Source organism: Liolophura sinensis, chromosome 12 (genome assembly GCF_032854445.1).
Source record: "Liolophura sinensis isolate JHLJ2023 chromosome 12, CUHK_Ljap_v2, whole genome shotgun sequence".
Classification (NCBI taxonomy): Eukaryota; Metazoa; Mollusca; class Polyplacophora; order Chitonida; family Chitonidae; genus Liolophura; species Liolophura sinensis.
In genome coordinates, this window is record NC_088306.1 from 29133034 (window position 1) to 29157634 (window position 24601).

Below are 24601 nucleotides of genomic sequence, written 5' to 3' on the forward strand. Positions count from 1 at the left end.
AAGAATGTGTCATAGTGTACTGCTAGGAGAGTATATCATATTGCAGTGTTGGGAGAATGTATCATAGTGTACTGCTGGGAGAGTAAATCATATCATAGTGTGGGTAGAATGTATTATAGTGTACTGCTGGAAGAGTACATCATATTGCAGTGTTGGGAGAATGTGTCATAGTGCGCTGGGAGAATATATCATAGTGTACTCCTAGGAGAGTACATCATATTGTAGTGTTCGGAGAATGTATCAGAATGAACTGTTGGGAGAGTACATCATATTGTAGCATTGGGGAGTGTATCATAGTGTACTGCTAGGGATGTACATCATATTGTAGTGTTGGGAGAATGTATCATAGTGTAGTGCTGGGAGATGATAAAAATATTGTAGTGTTGGGAAAATGTATGGTAGTGAACTGTTGGGAGAGTATATGATGTTGTAGTGTTGGGAGAATGTGTCATAGTGTACTGCTAAGAGAGAACATAGTCTTGCAGTTTTGGCAGAATGTATCATAGTGTACTGCTGAGAGAGTTCATCATATTGCAGTGTTTGGAGAATGTATCATAGTGTACTGCTAGGGGTGTACATTATATTGCAGTGTTGGGAGAATGTATTATAGTGTACTGGGAGAATATACCATAGTGTACTGTTGGGAAAGAACATCATTTTGTACTGTTGGGAGAATATTTCATAGTGTACTGCTAAAAGAGTACATCATATTGAATGTGTCGTAGTGTACTGGTAGATTGTATCATGGTGAACTGGTTGGAGAGTACATCATATTGCAGTGTTGGGAGAAGATATGATAATGTACTGCTGGGAGAGTACATCATTCATATTGTAGTGTTGGGAGAATATATCATAGTGTACTGCTAGGAGAGTAAATCATATTGCCTTGTTGGGAGAATGTGTCATAGTGTACTGCTGGGATAGTATATCATAGTGTAGTTTTGGGAGAATGTATCATAGTGAACTGTTTGGAGAGTACACCATATTGTAGTGTTGGAAGAATGTATCATATTGTACTGCTGGGAGATTACATCATATTGTAGTGTTAGAAGAATGTATTATAGTGCACTGCCGGGAGAGTATATCATATAGTAGTGTTTGAGGGAATGTGTCGTAGTGTACTGGGAGATTTCATCATGGTGAACTGGTTGGAGAGTACATCATATTGTAGTGTTGGGAGAAGATATGATAATGTACTGCTGGGAGAGTACATCATTCATATTGTAGTGTTGGGAAAATATATCATAGTGTACTGCTAGGAGAGTAAATCATATTGCCTTGTTGGGAGAATGTGTCATAGTGTACATCTAGGAGAATATACCATATTGTAGTGTTGGGAGAATGTATTATAGTGTACTGCTGGGAGAGTACATCATATTGCAGCGTTGGGAAAATGTGTTGTAGTGTACTGCTAGGAGAATATACCATATTGTAGTGTTAGGAGAATGTATCATAGTGTACTGCTAGGAGAGTACATCATAGTGTAATATTTGGGAGAATGTATCATAGTGAACTGTTTGGAGAGTACACCATGTTGTAGAGTTGGAAGAATGTATCATAGTGTACTGCTGGGAGATTATGTCATATTATAGTGTTGGAAGAATGTATTATAGTGCACTGCGGCGAGAGTATATCATATTTGGGGAAATGTATTATAGTGTACTGCTACAAGTATATACCATATTGTAGTGTTAGGAGAATGTATCACAGTGTACTGCTGAGAGAGTACATCATATTGCAGCGTTGGGAAAATGTGTCGTAGTGTACTGGGAGAATACGTCATAGTGTACTGCTAGAAGAGTACATCATATTGCATTGTTGGGAGAATGTGTCATAGTGTACTGCTAGGAGAATATACCATATTGTACTGTTGGGAGAATGTATCATAGTGTACTGCAAGGAGAGTACATCATAGTGTAGTTTTGGGAGAATGTATCATAGTGAACTGTTTGGAGAGTACACCATATTGCATTGTTGGGAGAATGTGTCATAGTGTACTGCTAGGAGAATATACCATATTGTATTGTTGGAAGAATATATCATAGTGTACTGCTGTGAGAGTACATCATATTGTAGTGTTGGAAGAATGTATTATAGTGCACTGCGGCGAGAGTATATCATATTGTAGTGTTTGTGGGAATGTGTCGTAGTGTACTGGGAGATTGTATCATGGGGAACTGGTGGGAGAGTACATCATATTGTAGTGTTGGGAGAAGATATCATAGTGCTCTGCTGGGAGAGTACATCATATTGTAGTTTTGGGAGAATGTATTATAGTGTACTGCTAGGAGAATAAACCATAGTGTAGTGTTTGGAGAATGTATCATAGTGTACTGCTTGGAGAGTACATCATATTATAGTGTTGGTAGAATGTATTATAGTGTTGTGCTGGGAGAGTACATCATATTGCAGTGTTGGGAGAATGTGTTGTAGTGTACTGGGAGGAGAATATACCATACTGTAGAGTTGGGAGAATGTATCACAGTGTACTGCTGGGAGAGTACATCATATTGCAGCGTTGGGAAAATGTGTCGTAGTGTACTGGGAGAATATATCATAGTGTACTGCTAGGAGAGTACATCATATTGTTGTGTTGGTAGAATATGTCATAGTGTACTGCTGGGAGAGTATATCATAGTGTAGTTTTGGGACAATGTATCATAGTGAACTGTTGGGAGAGTATATCATATTGTAGTGTTGGGAGAATGTATTATAGTGTACTGCTGGGAGAGTACATCATATTTTAGTGTTGGGAGAATGTATTATAGTGTACTGCTGGGAGAGTACATCATATTTTAGTGTTATGAGAATGTGTCAAAGTGTTTCCTTTCATGTTTACTATCTCTTTCCGTTATCGTGTAAAGTCCCCTGATTCAAACATATTTACTCCCATTTTGGTGGTATAATGCCACCGAAATGGGTTTTAGACAGAATTATTAATTCGTTCTTTCCGTTACTGTTCATCCGGTGCAATAATTCCACGTGTCGCCAAATGAGCCAGAGACTATCACCAAGTGTAGATATAAAAGGCTACGAACACAACAAGAGGAGAATCTGCACGTGCAAGTCTTTTCTCTTATATTGACACAATTAGCCTGTATACGGTCTCTTCTATAAAAACCAGACTACTGCCCTTTGGACAATGGCTGTTACAACCTACTTTTACACTTTGCGGGTCAACCCATCGTTTTTTTTTTTTGTTTTTTTTTTGTGAGATATACCCTAGGGTGTCACGTTTTACCTCCCAGTCCATAGTTTAGATAAGATCGTTCCTTTCCCTATTTTGTGCACAGTATCACTCATAATGTCCTAACAAACATCTTGAGTCGTTCTAGATCACCAAACTTTAAATAAATTGTAATTGTTAAAGCATTTACATGAAATTGGTAGAATAAATCCCTACCGGAGGTAACCTGACAGTTGTATTTTCGCGTTTTCGTGTGACTATTTGCTTGTTAGCCACACTGTCGTCGCTGGTCTGGATTTACTGCGAGTGCTGTGCAGCTATCGCCCTGTCGTCGCTAATTTGATTTTCCTCTTTATGCTGTATGTCTGTCGCACTGTCGTTACTGCTCTGGTCTTACTCTCTATACTTTGTGTCTATCACAAGACCCTCGCGGCTCTGGTTTTACTCTCTATGCTGTACGTCTATCACACTGTCGTCGCCGCTCTGGTCTCACTTTCTATGCCGTATGTCTGTCACACCGTGGTCGCTGCTCTGGTCTCACTCTCTATGCTGTTCGTCTATCACACTGTCGTCGCTGCTCTGATTTTCCTCTCTATGCTGTACGTCTATCACACTGTCGTCGCTGCTCTGATTTTACTCTCTATGCTGTACGTCTATAACATTGTCGTCGCTGCTCTGGTTTTACTCCCCATGCTGTACGTCTATCACACTGTCGTCGCTGCTCTGGTTTTACCTTCCATGCTGTGCGTCTGTCAGACGGTCGTTGCTGGTCTGTCGTCGTTGCTCTGGTTTTACTCTCCATGCTGTGCGTCTATCACACTGTCGTCGTTGCTCTGATTTTACTCTCCATGCTGTGCGTCTATCACACTGAGGTCGCTGCTCTGGTTTTACTCTCCATGCTGTGCGTCTTTCACACTGTGGTCGCTGCTCTGGTTTTACTCCCCATGCTATACGTCTATCACACTGTCGTCACTGCTCTGGTTTTACTCTCCATGCCGTGCGTCTATCACACTGTCGCTTCTGCTCTGGTTTTACTCTCTATGCTGTTCGTCTATCACGCTGTTGTCCCTGCTCTGGTTTTACTCTCCATGCTGTACGTCTATCATACTGTGGTCGCTGCTCTGGTTTTACTTTCTATGCTGTACGTCTATCACGCTGTTGTCGCTGCTCTGGTTTTACTCTCCATGCTGTACGTCTATCATACTGTGGTCGCTGCTCTGGTTTTACTTTCTATGCTGTACGTCTATCACGCTGTTGTCGCTGCTCTGGTTTTACTCTCCATGCTGTACGTCTATCATACTGTGGTCGCTGCTCTGGTTTTACTCTCCATGCTGTACGTCTATCATACTGTGGTCGCTGCTCTGGTTTTACTCTCTATGCTGTTCACCTATCAAACTGTGGTCGCTGCTCTGGTTTTACTCTCCATGCTGTGCGTCTATCACACTGTTGTCGTTGCTCTGCTTTTACTCTTCATGTTGTGCGTGTATCACACTGAGGTCGCTGCTCTGGTTTTACTCTCCATGCTCTGATTTTACTCTCCATGTTGTGAGTCTATCACACTGTCGTCATTGCTGCTCTGGTTTTACTCTCCATGCTGTGCGTTCTTCACACTGTGGTCGCTGCTCTGGTTTTACTCTCCATGCTGTGCGTCTATCACACAGTCGTTGCTGGTCTGGTTTTACTCTCCATGCTGTGCGTCTATCAGACTGTCGTCGCTGCTTTGGTTTTACTCTCCATGCTGTGCGTCTATCACACTGTCGTCGCTGGTCTGGTTTTACTATCCATGCTGTGCGTCTATCACACTGTCGTCGCTGCTCTGGTTTTACTCTCCATGCTGTACGTTCTTCACACTGTGGTCGTTGCTCTGATTTTACTCTTCATGCTGTGCGTGTATCACACTGAGGTCGCTGCTCTGGTTTTACTCTCCATGCTGTGCTTGTATCACACCGTGGTCGCTGCTCTGGTTTTACTCTCCATGCTATGCGTCTATCACACTGTCGTCGCTGCTCTGGTTTTACTCTCTATGCTGTGCGTGTATCATACTGTCGTAGTTGCTCTGGTTTTACTCTCCATGCTGTGCGTCTATCACACTGTCGTTGCTGCTCTGGTTTTATTCTCCATGCTGTGCGTCTATCACACAGTGGTCGCTGCTCTGGTTTTACTCTCCATGTTGTGCGTCTATCACACCGTCATTGCTGCTCTGGTTTTACTCTCCATGCTGTGCGTTTTTCACACAGTGGTCGCTGCTCTGGTTTTACTCTCAATGTGCGTCCATCACACTGTGGTCGCTGCTCTGGTTTTACTCTCCATGCATTGCGTCTATCACACAGTCGTTGCTGGTCTGGTTTTACTCTCCATGCTGTGCGTCTATCAGACTGTCGTTGCTGGTCTGGTTTTACTCTCCATGCTGTGCGTCTATCAGACTGTCGTCGCCGGTCTGGTTTTACTCTCCATGCTGTGCGTCTATCACACTGTGGTCGTTGCTCTGATTTTACTCTTCATGCTATGCGTCTATCACACTGAGGTCGCTGCTCTGGTTTTACTCTCCATGCTGTGCGTGTATCACACCGTGGTCGCTGCTCTGGTTTTACTCTCCATGCTGTACGTCTATCACACTGTCGTCGCTGGTCTGGTTTTACTCTCCATGCTGTGCGTCTATCACACTGTCGCTTCTGCTCTGGTTTTACTCTCTATGCTGTATGTCTATCATACTGTTGTCGCTGCTCTGGTTTTACTCTCCATGCTGTATGTCTATCATACTGTGGTCGCTGCTATGGTTTTACTCTCTATGCTGTTCACCTATCACACTGTGGTCAATGCTCTGGTTTTACTCTCTATGTTGTACGTCTATTACACTGTCGTCGCTGGTCTGGTTTTACTCTCTATGCTGTGCGTGTATCATACTGTCGTAGTTGCTCTGCTTTTACTCTCCATGCTGTGCGTCTATCACACTGTCGTTGCTGCTCTGGTTTTACTCTCCATGCTGTGCGTCTATCACACAGTGGTCGCTGCTCTGATTTTACTCTCCATGTTGCGCGTCTATCACACCGTCATTGCTGCTCTGGTTTTACTCTCCATGCTGTGCGTTCTTCACACTGTGGTCGCTGCTCTGGTTTTACTCTCAATGTGCGTCCATCACACTGTGGTCGCTGCTCTGGTTTTACTCTCCATGCTGTGCGTCTATCACACTGTCGTAGTTGCCTGACTTTAATTCCCTATGTTGTAGCCTTTTATCTTGTAATGTAAACGCAACACTGACCAAATTGTCATATTTGGAAAGGTTAAGAAAGTCCTTATTGCGAAAGAAAACTAATTCGCAAGGCCGTTGTCTTTTTGAGAATTAAAACTGTTTTCTCCTTCATCATGATCGATGTCTCACAGCAGACACGGTAACAACCGATACAGGTTCAGAATTGTCAGCAGGAGTTTCCTTTTATAGTTTTCCTTGATGCATTAATTATGAGGATAGCCTACTAGATTGCAGGTTTTTTTAAAGAGAACTGCGGATTCTGCACAGCTCACGGTCGTTTTTCTCGCACGGACGACGTCATGAAATCTGCCCTTAAAAGCTCCAAGAGCAAGTCATGTTCCTTTTCATTAATCTTTTGTTAGTTTGTTTTCTGACTTTTGAAAAGACGTTTTAAATACCAACCTGGCAGTGGTTTCTGTTTTTTTCGTATTTGTATTAATGAGGTGAAGAAATGGCCATTGTCTTCACAAATCAGGGGCTTCTTTCTCTTTCAGTTTGCCTCGTTTTTATTAAAGACAACTTCTCTTGTAAGATCCAAGAGCTTATTTTAACATCATTTATCTGTCATTCAATTAGTAACGGCTTAAATACGTCCTCTTGTTGGCATACATCAGTGTTTTGTTTATAACCGCTCATGCAAATCCTCATCAAGTCGTAACTAATGCTAACTTCATAAGGCTTACATTTTCTTGGTATTAGACGTTTAACAGTTTCTGGTGTTAAAGTTTTCAAAGTTTCAGAAATTTATTAAATTTATTTATTTACTAATATATATTTGGGGTTCTTTTAGATTCGTCCTAACATTTCATGGCTTATAACGCATTATCTGCATTGGTCCAGTGGTAACGTGCTTACATGTACCTTGATTTCGTGTTAAATGGGCTCGAAGTGCGTACTTTGTGTCGTGCTTAACAAAGTGGGGTAGCGAATTTTAAATTTTTATTTGATTGGTATTTCACGCCGAATTCAAGAATATTTCACTTACAGGACTGCGGCCAGCATTATGGCGGGAGGAAACCGGCCAGAGCCCGGCGGAAGCCTACGACCATCTGCAGGTTGCTGAAAGACCTTCCCACGTACGTGAGGTAGTGGAGGTGGTAGATGAATTGAAACTACACAAGAAATTCTTTTTTATATTTCCATATATATTGTAAATCTATACAGATAATGTACAGTATTCTTCCAATGAAAGTCCAACGTTATTTACTTCAGCTAATAGCGTAACCTACTATTACACTGAGAAAAGGGGTATCTGATTATCATACTAGCTTCGTAATTAATGTCTGTTAAAGATTCTGTCATATATTCACGGTGTAATTCGCAAGACAAAATTTGTTTCAGATAACAACATTAGACGGAAAAGGATAATATCCTCTGCATTTAACTGCATACAGTAGGCTGATGGTTACCAATGAATATTTTAGCTTGGCCTATTCCATAGGCTACACCTGTTACATAACAACTTCAAACACAGACAGGGGAAGCCCTTGCGTCATTTAGCTGACGATCTGTCACTGGGGGCAGGTTGGCAATGGACCTGAGCAACAGATCCTCATCTAGTTTGCAAGGGGTCCTTTAAAATTGCGGTAGGGGCCCTATGACTTATCAAAAGGGTAAGATGAAATAACGCACGAACCACGAATCATAAATAACACTGTTATATACATGGCTTTTATGTAGTGAAGAAATGCTGACATTTTCCCCTTACGTTCAAGTAATTGTTGATATATAATTCCAGCAAAGAGTATGGCAGGACTTTGAAATATCCATTTCTGAGAACAGGTTCTGTGTTGGAATGCTCTGGAACATGTCCACGTAAATGGAGCAAGGTGCCTCTTCAATCATTGTATCAGATCAGATTCATTATGATGAAACTTTCTAGCGGTCACGCCAAAGATCTGTCCGGTCGAGTTTGTCCAAAAGCCTTGTGGCCAGACACCTAGACATTCTCGACGGTAGTTTTCGATTTGATGCATGTTGTTCGCTCTTGGTAGAAAAAAAAAATCAATCGGCCATGTGTGTATTTTAGAATCAAGTTTCTGGAACGAAATGGTACTATGCTAACACATTACACGGTAACCTATACCAGCTCTCTCGGAAACGTCACACAGCTTCTACAGGCTCAGGCCAATCCCTTGCCGTTCAAACATCTCTCTGTTGTTTACCTATCATCAAAGTCTTTAAACAAACATCTTGTTAAAACACCTCATTCTACTTTCCGTGTTATCTGATATTTGGCTATGTCTGAAGAAACATTTGAAACAATGCAAAGAAGGGTGTTTTCGTTGTTCGTGTGCAAGTATCGCTTACCTTGATATGCATGATTTAAACTTCTCCCTAATTCTCTGTGCGATATCCTAAAGGCCGGCCATGGGGATTCACTTCTCTAGACGCAGTGTATGTAAGCTGATGGTAAATGACAAAGGATAAATAAGCATGGCCTCATAGAGATTCCGTTCACAACTGACATTGCTTCTGTCATAACTTTGTAAACTTGCATCATATTTTCACCGGATACATGTGACCATTTATCTATTATACCACTGTCGTCGCTGCTCTGATTTTACTATCTTTGCCGTTTTTTTATTCTATTTCTATGCTGATTTTACTCTCTATGTGTTAATATGATTGTATGTGAAATGTGATGGCAACACAGCATTTTGAGCAATTCTAGACCAGTGATGTCCAATAGATTGCAATTAACATCCATGCACTTTTTTGTACCTAATCCTGCTTAAGCCATGGTGCTAAAGGGAGTGTAAAGAGCTACTATTGATAAATTTGCATGAACAGTTAGAATAAAACTCTGACTGAGGTAAATTGACAAGAGGCTGTATTTCACCGTTTACGTGTGATCATTTGCCAGCTATCACATTGTCGTCGCTGCTCCGGTTTTACTTTCTATGCTGTACGTCTTTGATTATATATTTTATTATATTTATGCCGATTGCGATTTATTTGCCCGCCGTGTATCCGTGCAGTTTCCAGGTACATGTATACCTTCTCGAATGATCTAACGTTATAGCTTTGAGCATTACTTCATAAAAGACTAGGGCATAGAAGACATACTTTAGGCGACCTCGATTAGACTGTCGGCTTGGCTGGTATCAGCCTTTCCCGCCGTATGATCTATCGTCTGCTTCTCTTCCAATCTACCAGAGAGAACGCAGACGTCTTTTGTTCGCGCCACACGTCTTTTACTGCTGCCCACTTCAAGACGTTTTCTTCGGTAAAGCTCTCTCTTATATCAATTTATTCTCCGGCTCCGATTCGATAGTACGCTCTGTGTGTGATCCATTTCGCTCCCTCGGGGTTTCGGACGGCGTTTAGTTATGTGGTATATGGGCAGTCCTGCATTGTGTTTTTATCCAGGCTTTGCCGGTACGACAGTCTCGTACTCTGCTTAAGATCTTACGAGATCTCCAGAGACTGCTCATGATGGTTTCCAGGCAGGGGATTTTCCCTGGCTGCATCTGTTATTAACAAAAAAAGCTTTCCACTCGGAACACATCCTGCAACCAAACTATACCAATTTATTTACAGAAGACACTATTAATTTGGTATAAGGATCATCTACGTGTAGATATGCAAAATGACGTTTTCTTTACCAAATCTCAATCATTTAAAAAACGGACCTGTGGCACGTGACTTATGACACATTCATTGACACCTGGCTTCCGATTTTCCTTTGGACTTTGACAGGTCGGTTGCAAAATACACGATTTCTCTGTAGCCGTCTACGATGTGTTACATTTTTGTATGCCAAAATCTGAACAACCATCTTTGCGTTGGTTTAAATCAATGACTGACCGACTAACTAACTTAACTAGTTTAAGATAGCAAAATATAAGACAAGAACCTGACAAGTAAAACCAGCGGGAGGACAGCCTGATATTTGGCATAACATAACCGGGGAAATACCGCCTATTGCCAGTCTATTTCAGGCAATTCAGTTCATATAAGGGCAATTGGAACACCGTCTAGCAGCATGGCTTCTGCGCATTTAGGTAATACAATTTGTAAAGTTGTTAATTTGTTGGATGTGACTGGTGCAAATACACCAAAAATGTTATCACATTTAACAAATAACATCATCTGATGAGGTCATTCGATACAATCATTCACCGAGCAATTGGCCCCGAAAATTAAGATGTTTTATTAAAGACTACCCAATATTTAGGATAATGCCCTGTTTTAATTGCCCTTTGTTATAACGAAGTCCCTAATAAAGTCGCGTCAATAACTCACCGTGATGTTTTTTTTTTGTTTTTTTTTTATAAATGCTGGTATCATTTTGGACTAGACCCATTTCTAGGGAGTATTGATTGGCCGAAACCAGCAGGGCAGAAAAGAATATATCCAACGAAAATCGATAATAACACAAAGCCCGGCACAGTTGTACTCCTTGAGACTTCCCCGGAATAATAAGTGCTGGATGCTTAGTGTATTGCGGACGACTGACAAGTCGACAATATACGTACAGTCAAGGACTCCCATAAATTGGGGAAACTGGCGATTTATTATGCACGCCTCTTTCGACAATGTCTACTGTGTCCACACTTAATCAGAAAATAATTCGATTTCCCGAGCGGATTTCTTCATCATCTCTCTCGAGGCGCTATCTTTAATCTTTAGCCAGTCACCAAGCCTTTTCAGCCATCATAAGGCGTCCCCAGTCGTGGTTAAACTAACCGGTTTGAAATTGAGAATAAGGTCAGTCGTTCATAACTATGGACAATAGGACGAAGATCGACCCGTATGTGTTATCGTTCCTGCATTTCATTTGATCCCATCAACCAGGAATGAGTAGATCGGCAAGATCGCTGCAGATCTCTAACTGGACGAAGAACCGAAAAGAGTCGTGATCTTCAGCCAGCAAAACAAAGTATAACTGCGCTCAGAAAGAAAACTGACGATTATGGAGAAAGGGAAATGTTGCTGAAACTCAGGACAGAAGCTCATCCACGTATCTCCACCAAGGATATTAATACTTTTTGGTCATGAAGCTATCAGCGCGTGACAGAAAAGAAAAGCCAAGAAAAAAGAAAAAAACGTGTTGGTTTAAACTAAATGCGGTAGTTAATGCTTAAAAACGCACAGTTGCTCAGGGGTACAAAAATATATGATTTTAATCAAAAAAGAAAAAAAAGTTTTCATGAGATTGGCATGCTCACATTTTCCGCTTTTCTGTACTGATGCCATTTCTGCCCCTAATTGAGGTCGGGACATCCCGCCAATAATTCTTCCTATCGAGGAATGGTTTGTAGAGGATTTAACTCTTGAAAGACAAATTGAATCGTTTATCACAGCATCTTTCCATTTTGATGCCCATGATATTTCACTTTCAGGAGTCCACATCAAAAGTTTTTGTCTCTTAAACCGCAGTGAAAGCCATTGACTTTTCAATCTTTTTTACCGTCGAATAATACATGTGAAATAGAACGCGTGAAGCCGAAGAAACTGTAATGCGTGATATCTCCATTAAATATAACTACAGATGTACAGCGTAGGGAGGAAAACCAGTGGGATGCTAGCAAATAGTCACGCGTAACGGTTGAAATGCTGCCTCTTGTCAATTTACATGAGTCAGGGTTTTATTCTAACTATTTATGTAAATGCATAAATACATGTAGTAGCAATCTGCGCCACCTAGCACCATGGCTTAAGCGGATTTAGGTTTAATGTTAATCGCAATGTATTCGACGTCACAGGTTTAGAATTTCTCAGAATTTTGTGTTGTCATCACATTAATCACACAATCACATTAATCACACTATCACATTAATCACACAATCACATTAATCACACAATCACAATAACACAATGCATAGGGACCAGGCCTCCGGAATGCATAAGTCCACCAACACCCTAGATTGTGGAGGAATACAATGTTATTAAAGACGTTCGACAGCAACGACAAGGTTATCCCTGGTAGATCAAACATTTCGTGTCATGGATCTTCATGTAGCCGTCATATCTTTTGAAAAGTAGGCACTTCCTAGTGGATTATTTCTCTCGTAATACGAATCTTTATTAAGGTCGACCTTTAGAACAAAGGTTCTCCTTAATGAATTATACGTTAGAAAGGCGATTTTTCCTAGTGGATGATACATTTCGAAACAGTGTTCTTCCAAACAATCAAACATTTCCGAAAAAGATTCTTCCTGGCGGATTATGGCTTCCGAGAAAAGGGTTGGGCATAACACCTTTCGCAGCCAGGTTCGTCATAGTCGATCACACGTTTGGAGGTAAGGCGCTTTATAGCGAACCCTTCCGTTCGGAGCAAAGTTCGTCAACAAACTTAACCTGGAATTAACACTCGTTTTACTTGTGAAAAATATTTCAGTCTTTGCGTCAAAGCATTCGTATACTAGCACTCAACCATAAAGATAATGGTCAACCAGGTCAATAATCGTAAGACAAATTTATGAAACAACATAGAAAACAAAGCCCCAAACAACAAAAATGTATATGGTTGTGGTTAGTTCGCATTGTTCAAATAAATATATATCATAATGTGGATGAATTAGTAATTGACATCTTTGTTTCCACAGTACTCTGGTTTTGAAGGCTATCGGAAATGAAAGCAGAAAATAACGTTTATTCGTTCCTATGTTTTATTCTATCTATGCTTAAAATGAATTCTTTAATAGATCCAGAGAAAATGAGAAACGCAAAAAGCATTCTGGACAGGTGATTGTTAGCCTTGTTTTACAGTACGAAGAAAAGTAATAGCTTCCAACCTGTTTTGTACACTGTTATAGGTTCCATCAAGGGGGAAATTAGTATTCCTAATTCGAAATCTGTGAACAAGGACATAGCATGATTTTTACAACAAAAGTGCTGTGCCCACTGAAGATAGTGCACATCTGCAACATAGTGTGAATAACATGCAACTGTAAATGACGTATGATTCTGCTGGTAGACTAAGCTTCTCCTAGGCCTGCTCCCTCTGCATTGTTTGAATGTTGCTGTATGTTAAATGTGATGACAACACAGGATTTGGAGTAATTCTAGGCTAATGATGTCTAATGAATTGCAATTAACTACAGTGCATTTTTTACCTAAATCTGCTCAATCCATGGTGCCAGTGGGCGTGTAATTTGATACTATTTCAACATTTACATGAACAGCTAGAGTAAAACCGTGACGAGTGGCAATTTGTCAGCTGTGACACCATCACCGTTGCTTTGGTTTCAATTGCTATGCTGTACGTCTTTATTTATAATGTCTCTTTTTCATATTAAATTTATTCCACAGCTAAGGAAAGAAGGATTTGAGAGGCCTTTTTTGCCTGATTTGCCTACCCAATGTGTAGTACTTTTGAATACTCAACTCTCCAACTTTGGGAATCCTTAGCCGTACACTCGGCAAATATCAAGTCAATCAGATTAATAGTTGTAGAGAAAATCGAAGGACGGAAATTCCTTCCATTCTAGTTGCTTGTATAAATCCGTGGTTTTCCAGCGTCTTTTTTGTTGGGAGACGTGCGTTGAGTAATTCTTGCAATGAGACTCCAGTTTTCACGGAAATGATCTGTAACCTGAGTCGGAACTCACTGGGTACTGACGTGTTTGGTCCGCAGTTACACTCATAACGCTTCATGATTAGTCGATAAGGATTCAGTCAATCATATGCACCTGTATAAACTTCCTGGGGGATTTATGCTGATTTCCTTTATTTAGTAAATAGTTTATATAAAAGATTTAACTTATCTCGATTTTAACGTTATGTTGCTTCTCACCAATGTGATCGCTGTGAGTTCAAGTCTCAAGGTGAGAGGAACTCACCATCGCTTCCTCTCCTGTCGTACATGTGAAGGTCTGTCAGCAACATACAGTTACTTCTCATCGGAGAGAAGAGTGGGGGAGACTGTTTAAGCTCATTCTATGTCCCAAGGATAACAAGAGGTCGTGTTTCACCCGTTTCGTGTGACCATTTGCCAATTATCACACAGAGACAGTCTCTGTGTTAGCAAATATTTTATTATATGAGCCAAGCTAATGAGTCTGAAAGCTAAGGTATAAAGCCCACGAACCATATGGAGCTTTGATTTAGCATTTAATTTACCAATGTATGGCAGCAAAGGGCATAGAAAAAAATGGTGCGAAAAGTCCGAAATGGAGTGACAAAATCATGCGTTGTGTATAATGTGAAAAAAACGAAATGCTGTTGAATAATCAGTTGTATTGCATACTACATATATACTGTGTGTCTACTGATCCGAAGGAATTGAGCAAAAACAATGAATGACGTATTGTATACTGCATATATAGTGTGTCTACTGATCCGTGTGATTTGAGCAAAAACAATGAATGACATATTGTGTACTACATATATACTGTGGGTCTACTGATCCGTGTGATTTGAGCAAAAACAATGGATGACGTATTGTATACTACATATATACTGTGTGTCTACTGATCCGTGTGATTTGAGCAAAAACAATGGATGACGTATTGTATACTACATATATACTGTGTGTCTACTGATCCGTGTGATTTGAGCAAAAACAATGGATGACGTATTGTGTACTACATATATACTGTGTGTCTACTGATCCGTGTGATTTGAGCAAATGTTCAGGATCATTTCTGCGTTTTATCAATTGCAGCGGTAAATAAATAGCAAAGGTTGATTGAACCTTCCCAAATGCCGGGGTAACACTAATTGTTCCTGACAGATTACAAACAGCCCACGTGTCATAAAAGCAAGAAGCAATTAGGGGGTTGAAATGTTTTCTCCTTTTTCCCAATCCCCTTGGGGACCCGTAACGTTTCACGTGACACCCACAAAATTACGGCGTGTCAAAAATCCTCGTGTACTGTGATTCTCACTGAGAGCATATTGCCGGAAAACAAAATATAAAAGCATTCGTTAACCGATTTTCATATTGACTTTAAGGCCTTGTTTCAATCGATAGTTCCTCTGAGAATCAGGCGAAATTGACCACCAAATGAGAGAGAGAAGGTTCCCTTTCCTGTTTAAATGTTAGCGAAACAGATTCTATTGACTCGCAATTTAGCGGACGGTTCGCACGTATAAGCTACTTTCTGTGTTTGTACAATATCGTCTGTCGAGAGTGGGACTGTGTTCATGTCAAATCTATTACCCATATTTGATATAGGTATAGCGCGCTAAGCTAAGCTACCTGGTTGTGCAGGTTAGATTGCGGAGGATACATCCATGCTCTCTGTTGTATATCATTTTCAAACGTTGCAAAAAATTCTTTCTTTTTTCACGGCAAATTGAACCTTTTTTTTTTTTAATATTTTGTGAATAGTTTAGATTCTTATATTATATAAAAAGAAATGCACTATATAATACATACGTCCAAACAGACATTCTTATGCCAGGTCAATAATAGCAAGACCGATTTTCAAAATTACAGATTCACTGGAAAGGTCAGGGTATTATCGTACAAGGCAAATGTCTAAAAACTTTCTCATGGAGTGCTTAAATTATGAACACCACATCTGAAAACAGCCTTAATTTTGTCACATTAGTGGCTAGTCCAATTCCACAACACCCTTCACTACGTCCGACCAACTCGTTTTAGATCGTTGCCAGGTTGTATAATTCTGTTATCACCTCAACTGGCCGTTTACTCGACCAACTAATGGACACACGAATTAGCTAATGGGAGGTGTATTGGCGCTCTCACCCAAGACGGTCGATGTGCCAACGGATTTTTTCTTTCTTTCCTTCTGCTGAGTTCAGTTGGATTCCTTATTCTTTATGTGTGATATCAGTCACAAATTATGGAACTGTTGTTAAGGCATATGCACATGGCGTCCGGATGATTTCCCATGAGATTTTTTCTGACCATGCTCAGACGTTCACTAGTATGACGTATTGACCTGGACATGGGCCAATATTGGGAAATTTAGTTATATCGTAAGAAAATTGCTCCCCGTATTGCATGCCACATTTTTATTTCAGATGTCAGATGTGTACATGCATATGCACGTGAAAATGTTTCCTTGTACAATCATGGAACATTGTCATAAATATAGTTTAACTGCCTTAACTTTCAAATGTTTTATATTTTTTCACAATACTGTTCTTCTCGCCAATCATCAGTTTGTTTCTGATGGTAACCAAAACATACATGATATGGTCATCAGACAGTTCTTCTCGCCAATCATCAGTTTGTTTCTGATGATAACCAGAACATACATGATGTGGTCATCAGACAAACGTACATGTAGATACCATCCAATTTTGAATTTCACGTACAAGGGGCTGAAGGATGTGCTGAAATCCCTGCTATAATCCCAAGGTCATTTCCCAAAACGACGTATAAAGCAAACTACAAAAAAAACTAAGAAAGTAGGCCTATATAAACTACGAAAATACGACGGAATCATGCAAAGAGAAGAGTCAACAGTTTTCAGTGATGTTGGAGACAGAAGGTATGTTCTTGGCGACTGAGTGAAATCAATATTTAAATCATGTGCCATGATAGAATATCAGTTGTCGTTAAAAAATGTGTATCTCAGTTGCGCTGTGACTGGAATTGTTCATATAACCAAAGTGGCGATCTAATTAAACACAATGCATATGGAGGCCCTAGCCTCCGGTTAGGCGAGATTAGAGACACAATTGTGAAGCAGAACGCCTGAGATTCTGGACGCTCTGTCCATATTTACATACCTCAACATTACGGTGCGTTGGTTATTTACAGGGCTGTTCCATATTTAGCAATTAACTCGTAAACTGTACAGTGCAGTACAAAAGTGAATCATCTCTGATATCTCGTCCTCAGGGAATCAAATTTTATAACCAACTCAGGAATATTCTCCGCTTTTATAACAAACTCAGGAATATTCTCCGCTTTTATAACAAACTCAGGAATATTCTCCGCTTTTATAACAAACTCAAGAATATTCTCAGCTTTTATAACCAACTCAGGAATATTCTCAGCTTTTTGTGCCGTTTGCACAGTGATATATTGATTTATTTATTTATTAAATTGTTGTGGGAGCTCCACAATAAACCATTTTTCATTTTTAGTTTTATGTGTGGAGAAATCGGGAATGTTCGCGATAACTCTTCTACCCCAAATTGATAACTAACTGACGAACTTTGCAGGATCTAACATGCATCGCCATGTTTGATGAAACTTTGGGCTAAAACAAACGCGCTTTCCCTGTAGTGGTTATAAAGTCACATATCTTGTCATTTAGTCTTATTACGTTATCATACGACACTGTAATGCAGCGTTTGAACAATCTTTGCCGTATGTGGGAAGGTCTGTCAGCACCCTGCGGATGGCCGTGGGTTTCCTCGGGGCTCTGCCTGTTTCCCTACCACAATAATGCTGGCCGCCGTCGTATAAGTGAAATATTCTTGAGTACCACTTAAAACACCAATCAAATAAATACATGAACAATATTACGTAATATGCAATCTGTGGAGGTCATTGTTGACGTTAATACCTTTTCTGTATTTATCTTTGTCATTGTGTTCTTTCATTCTCTCCAATCATTCCCGCTTACGTTTAATAACCGTTGATAGAGGACTTTCTGACGCCATCTGAGAGAGAAATGAGCTTCCAACAGCTTGGCTGAAATTCTTTTCCTATACGTTCAAAAAAGAGCATATTTATGTTACGGCGAGTTTGTAACTAACAGGATAAATGGAATATGCGGAAGTCCAACAGGATGTCACAAAACCCTGATCGAGTTCTGTAAATGGAAAATCAATTTCTGTGTTTTAGCCTGATGAGAAGTTGTTTGGCTGTCGATACATCTTGATTATTGTTTAAATATATCAGAGCTTCGTGTTTCACGCAAACTTTTTAAGAAGGAGGATGATCACGGAAAAGCAATATTAATTCCATCAGGTTTTTCTTTACATCTTGTCTCTTTGAGATAATTATACATGTAGTCGAATTGTGAGAATTAAATTGCTGAATGCTGGTACCGTTTCCGTATTATTTGCTGTTTCTGGTCGTTAGCTATTTCCAGCTGTGACATATAATACCTGAGCGTAATATGGACGGAGGAAAAATCAATGCTATAGGAAACAGCTGGTAGCATGGTGTTGTAGTGGATTTGTTTTCGGCTTGGCTGGTCTTCTACAACTTCGAACCCGTACAATCCCACATAATAAAACTCTTTGGGTAGCTCTGATACCGTCTTGTCACGTAACAGTGTTGGTTTTCTTCCCACCTTAACGGACAATTGATTGGTTAATCAATATTTACGCCAAGGGAGGTAATCGCCTTATTCCACATTTTATCCACAGATTCCCCTTGTAATCAATGCGAAGCAATACCCTAGAATCAAACGAGCAGTCAATCGATTACTCAAACTATTCTATTACAGCGATAAATCTCTTTTCACACGACATTTTTAGAGTTTGTCAGCTTTGTCTTCAATTTTTTAAATATTTTATATTAACAAATCCCATCTTACATGAACTTACAACTGAAAATGTAACTCTTGAACGTCGATGTTCTGTTTTCAGATAAACCAAATTTTAAAAGATAACTTGAAAAAGTTTACCACGGTATAAAGATATATGTATGTTCCAATGTGAAATCCTTAATGAATTTATGCTGTATTTGTAATTGGATAGGTATTTGTTTGTTCACTAATGATAGGAGATAATTTAAACTCCACACAGATACCTCTGCTCAAATAAACATCTAATAGTCAATACGAGGTCTGAATACAACTGGTGGGAATAACCCCCCAAGGGATTTGATCTGTTCCAAAACAGGATATATTGATTATTATAAAGACAATTTACGTGTATAAAATTATGCAGGGATTGACTTTTATTGCAAAGATTACATATTTTGAATAAAACTCATCCTCTCATCTTTTTTTCCAGTTTACCCACTTCAAGAGGAATACGAAATAGGATAGTCCTCTCCTTACAACGCCAAGAGGAATACGAAATAGGATCGTCCTCTCCTTACATCGCCAAGAGGAATACGAAATAGGATAGTCCTCTCCTTACATCGCCAAGAGGAATACGAAATAGGATCGTCCTCTCCTTACATCGCCAAGAGGAATACGAAAGAGGATCGTCCTCTCCTTACATCGCCAAATGGAAAACGAAATAGGATCGTCCTCTCCTTACATCGCCAAGAGGAATACGAAATAGGATCGTCCTCTCCTTATAACGCCAATATGAATTTTGAAGGTGAGTATAGTGTTCATATTAAGTTTGATAGTGGCTATAGTGCCGATATTAGCTTCATTAATGAGTATAATGCAGATTTGGATTTAATAGTGGGCCATAATGCCGATTTGGATTTTCAGTAGTGAACATAGTGTCGATATAACATAGTTTATATAGAGTATAGTGCTTCACTGGTGTAGATTCACATTTGAACGGAGTATGTCGACTTTTATATTGTTACAACAATAAAACAAGCCCAAATGAAGTTTTATAACAGCTGGCAGTAACCCATGCAGACCCCAGCTGTATTATTCATCACGGAACCAGTGTTTTTCTACATTTAGTGCGTGATAAAAAAAAAGCGGATGCGACTGACTGAACTCATATAAAACATATTTGGGTTTTGCATGAAAGGTTTTCACTCCTAAAATTAGCTTTTGAATGTACTCGCGTATTTCCAGTCATACGCAATTTGGTCGTCAGTAATACGCTCGACAAGGGTAAAGTCGATCGGATGAACGATAATGAAGTGACTAGAAAGGACAAGCCTATGGATAGTTCGTCCTTGATAACGTTATAACTTTCTCTTCATCCGGTCGTACGGACGTGGAAATAGTCGTGAGTTTACCTTGGGCTCTGCCAGGTTTCCTCCCACAAGTTCCAATTACCAACCAGATAGATAAATAATCAATGTAACACCATGTAACACGTAACACCCACATGTAGCACGTCACAGATGACGGACTGTATTTTCATGTTAATGTGATTATAGCCTACATTTTAGTTTTTTCGAACAGTGTAGATACATGTGTTCCATTTTAAGTTCGCTTCGAGTGGCTGAGTCGTTTATAGTGAAGTCATAAACGTGAAAGCTGTTTGGCTTTATTTTCATCTGTCCTGTGTGAATGATGACAAATAAAATATACCACAGTACATCTTCCACGGTGTCTTATCCTAAAAAAATAAGTTTTACAGCGTAGCAAAGAATGTTCAGAATTGACATCTCTCTCCCTGCTATTTGGCGCAGTACTCCTCGTACTAAATGAACGACAGACTGACAACGCTTTGGGTGGTAGAATTAACTTCTAACACATCTGAGACACGTAGATTCATGTCTTCCTCATTTATGGGAAAGTGTATGAGCTATAGACGGAATAAAATCTAATCCTATCACTTTGGCATTTACATTGCATAGGAGAACGCCCTGTTGGTATTTTGACTGCGTTGATTATGTGACGGATTAGAAGGGCCTTTTTGTGCAGTTCAGTGACATGGAGGGAGTGTACACTAAACGTGTCACATCTCGTGGTGTAGCACATGTACACCGCGAAAATATCTACTAACTGGTATTACTAGGCAAGATGATCGCCCAGTGACAGTGTACGTGTACATCTCCTCAGTCTCAGTATGGCTTTGCTAGAAAAATACACGCAAGAATAACTCTGTATGCAATAGCTCTAAGGTCTCCCGCAAATTCATATTATATCTGTTTTCACAGGGTAATCTTTTTCGCGGGGAATATGTTACGTGTAGTAAGATGTAGACGCTATGAATAATCTTGTTAGGAAAGCCATGATATCTAACACGTCCCGGATCGAAAGTCCACACATATCCACATTCCACATGGTTTTCTCGATGACGCGTCAAGAGTGGAGGCGCTGTAACTTAGTCAGTCAAGAGAAATAACCATTCAGCTTTGGAAACTTTCCACATGTGTTCTTCCCACCCGTATTTAATGGACTAATTTTCATGACGGCTTACATGAACCTCGTGGTTCGAAGCGGCTCCTCGTTCCTAAAGATCTGTTAACCCAGTGCTTTCGTTGTTCAATAGGGCCTAGCCCGAGAGCAATAAACATTCTAGTGCAGAAAGATAACGGGCATGTATTCGGGTGTGAAAGGAATACGCCTGGAAGTCGGCCCAGTCGATTCAATGTGTCAAAACTGCACGACACAAAAACATTTTTATTTATTTATTTGACTGGTGTTTTATGCCATACTCAAGAATATTTCACTCATACGACGGCGGCCAGCATTATTGTGGGAGGAAACCGGGCAGAGCCCGGGGGGAAACCCACGACCATCATCAGGTTGCTGCAGCCGGTAAGACCTTCCCACATACGGCCGGAGAGGAAGTCAGCATGAGCTGGACTTGAACTCACAGCGACCGCATTGGTGAGAGGCTCCTGGGTCATTGCACTGCGCTAGGGCGCTAACCAACTGAGCCACGGAGGTCCCAGACACAAAACATAATCCCCGTGACCTTGAAGTCATTGGGAATTCATATTACCGTATTGTCGGTGAACAATAAAGATGCTAAGCGCGCGAATAATAGAGAAGTCATTCCTAAGGCGGCTGGAAAAAACGGCTCCTGAGCATAGGCCTTCTGCGCAGTCAGACAAGATAAATGATTACAAAAACACTAGATAATGTGTTTTCAAAGTATCATTTGTTTGAAGGTAAAAGCTTTATGATTTATTAACAGCTACATTTCCTAAGGATAGTGAACCTCTAGAGTTATCTGCCCTCATACAAAAACATTTAGGGACGCTATATTACTTACCACTAGTTATTTCTTTTTCGAAATAAATGGAGATAAAGGTACAGTAAACATAACGCTGTTCTGTTCTCCGGATATGCCAGTTCACAATCTCCACAGTAACGCAAAGTCACGATTGCTCTACGGCCTCTCTCTGAAATGGACACGAAACTACGCTGTGATTAACAGCAAATGTCGAGATTCTGGCGATTGTCTGGTTCTCTTAGAGACAATGGCGATTGCGGAAAACTTCGTAATGGTTCGACGCAGGAGTCCGGTCAATCTCAGCGCCCCCTGGCGGTCTGTTCGCGAGATAAGAGCACTCTCCTCCGGCCATACTTATTGGCTAGGAGAATACCAATTACAGATACAAGATGGTCTTTTTTTTATTGTTCCCAGACAGGGCGTTGTAGACTACTTTAGCTTTTGGCGGAACGACCATATTGGAATTATTTTTATTTTCGACCTTCACGGAAACTAGAAATATAGGCCAAACATTCCTTAGATGAAAGTAGTCCTGAGAAATGTGTTCATACCAGTGGAAAAGCGAATCCAGGATATTATATTTCCAGTTGGTTATTCTCGGAATATTCTTTTTTTTCGGATTCTTAGACAAACATTTTTAATCTACAAACGAGCCTTATTTTATTCTGCATGGATTCACAGTATGCCACTACAGGGAAGCTATACATGAGGCGAAGACTTCTTTAGACTAATGTACGATTGCCTTTGCATTTACTAGAGTGCACTACCGAATAGTTCTCCTTGTACTTTTTTGTCCTGTAGCCAATATGTACTTGTTGTGAATAAGTTATTAATTTATTTATTCGATTGGTGTTTTACGCCAGGCTCAAAAATATTTCACTTCTACGACGGCGACTAGATTATGGTGGAAACTAGGCAGAGCCGGAAAAGAAAGCCAGAAGGGTCTGAACTTGAACTCCCGGCGACCGCATTCATAGGCGGCTCTATAGCGGTCACGGAGGCCCCTGAATGAATAAATTCATTATATATATATATATATATATATATATATATATATATATATATATATATATATATATATATATATATATATATATATATATATATATATATATATATATATATATTGTTGGAGGTACACACTCTCTCGAAATTGTTTGTACTTGCAACAGTTAAATTTCGATATCAGTTTAAGAAGTTTCAGTATAAGAAGTTCTAAAGGCACTCTCCTTTTTACGTGATGAGATGACAAAATAGCATTACCGACTGGCATTTAGATTATTCACACTTTGGGGTGATACAACTATATATTAAAATGACTTTAAAGACTATCCTTTTAATATCTGACAAGGGGTATAGGTAACATTAAGTCTTTATATGAAATATAATATAATAAGACCTACAGCACTGAGAGTAAAACCAGGGCAGCAAGAGTGTGACAGACATATGAAGACAACAAGTTTTTGGTTAATTTTTAACTATAAATGAAAATTCTATATACATGCAGATTTTTTTTTCCCCGTGTAACCCGTTGAATTGTTGTTACACGATAAAGGATTCCAAGGGGAATGTAGAACGTTTTGTGTTTCACAATATGTTCTATTTCCGTACATCTCGTTATAACTGTTTATAACATTTTATACATTCATATATGTACCTGTACCAACTACCTCGTTTCCAGCTGTTTTGATAAGATGCATCTTCCGGAGTGGTGTGGTTTTTTATTTACATATACATTGCCTTAGATACAATGCATATGTGTACCTGTGGGGTCTGGCGACTGACTACATCGCCACGTCCCACAACGGAGTATATGCTGTTTAGACCATCTTTCGCTGTAGGTAAATATTTAACTCAGAGCACACATCGTCGACTGTTCACGTCTGACGTTGTAACGTGGCGTGTGATACTGGGGAGATGTTTTCTCGGCTGAAGCTCTAGATTAAATACGTGTAAATATAACCCGAGATATCAGGAAACGTAACGTATACATGTGATACGCTGAGGGTAAGCATTCGGGCGCTTTTATGGAAGCCCGTTCGCGGTATTCTTACTTGGCAGAAACAGTAAGGTGTTACTGAACATAAACAATTATGCACATGCTTACATTTTCTTTTATGGTTCATGTGGTACTGACAGGTTCTGACTACACTACACTGATGTGTTACTGTTTTATTGTTTTGTCTGTCATGTATGATGACAAGACATCATTTTGTGTAATTCTGGAAAAGTGAGTGTAATAAACACATGAATTTATTTACCTATTTCTCTCTAAGCCATGGTGCTAGGCGTGTGCGCGTGAATTGCTGCTATTAAAGCTCTGACGTTAACAGTTTGAATAAAACCCTTACTGAGGTAAGCTGACATCAGGCCGTATGCTTTACTTATTACATGTGACTAATTGCTAACTATCGCAACTTCGTCGCCGCTGTAGTTTTTCTTAAGTGTATTATATTTATTTAAAACTGAAAAATGGTACTACGCAATCACCAAGTGTATATTAC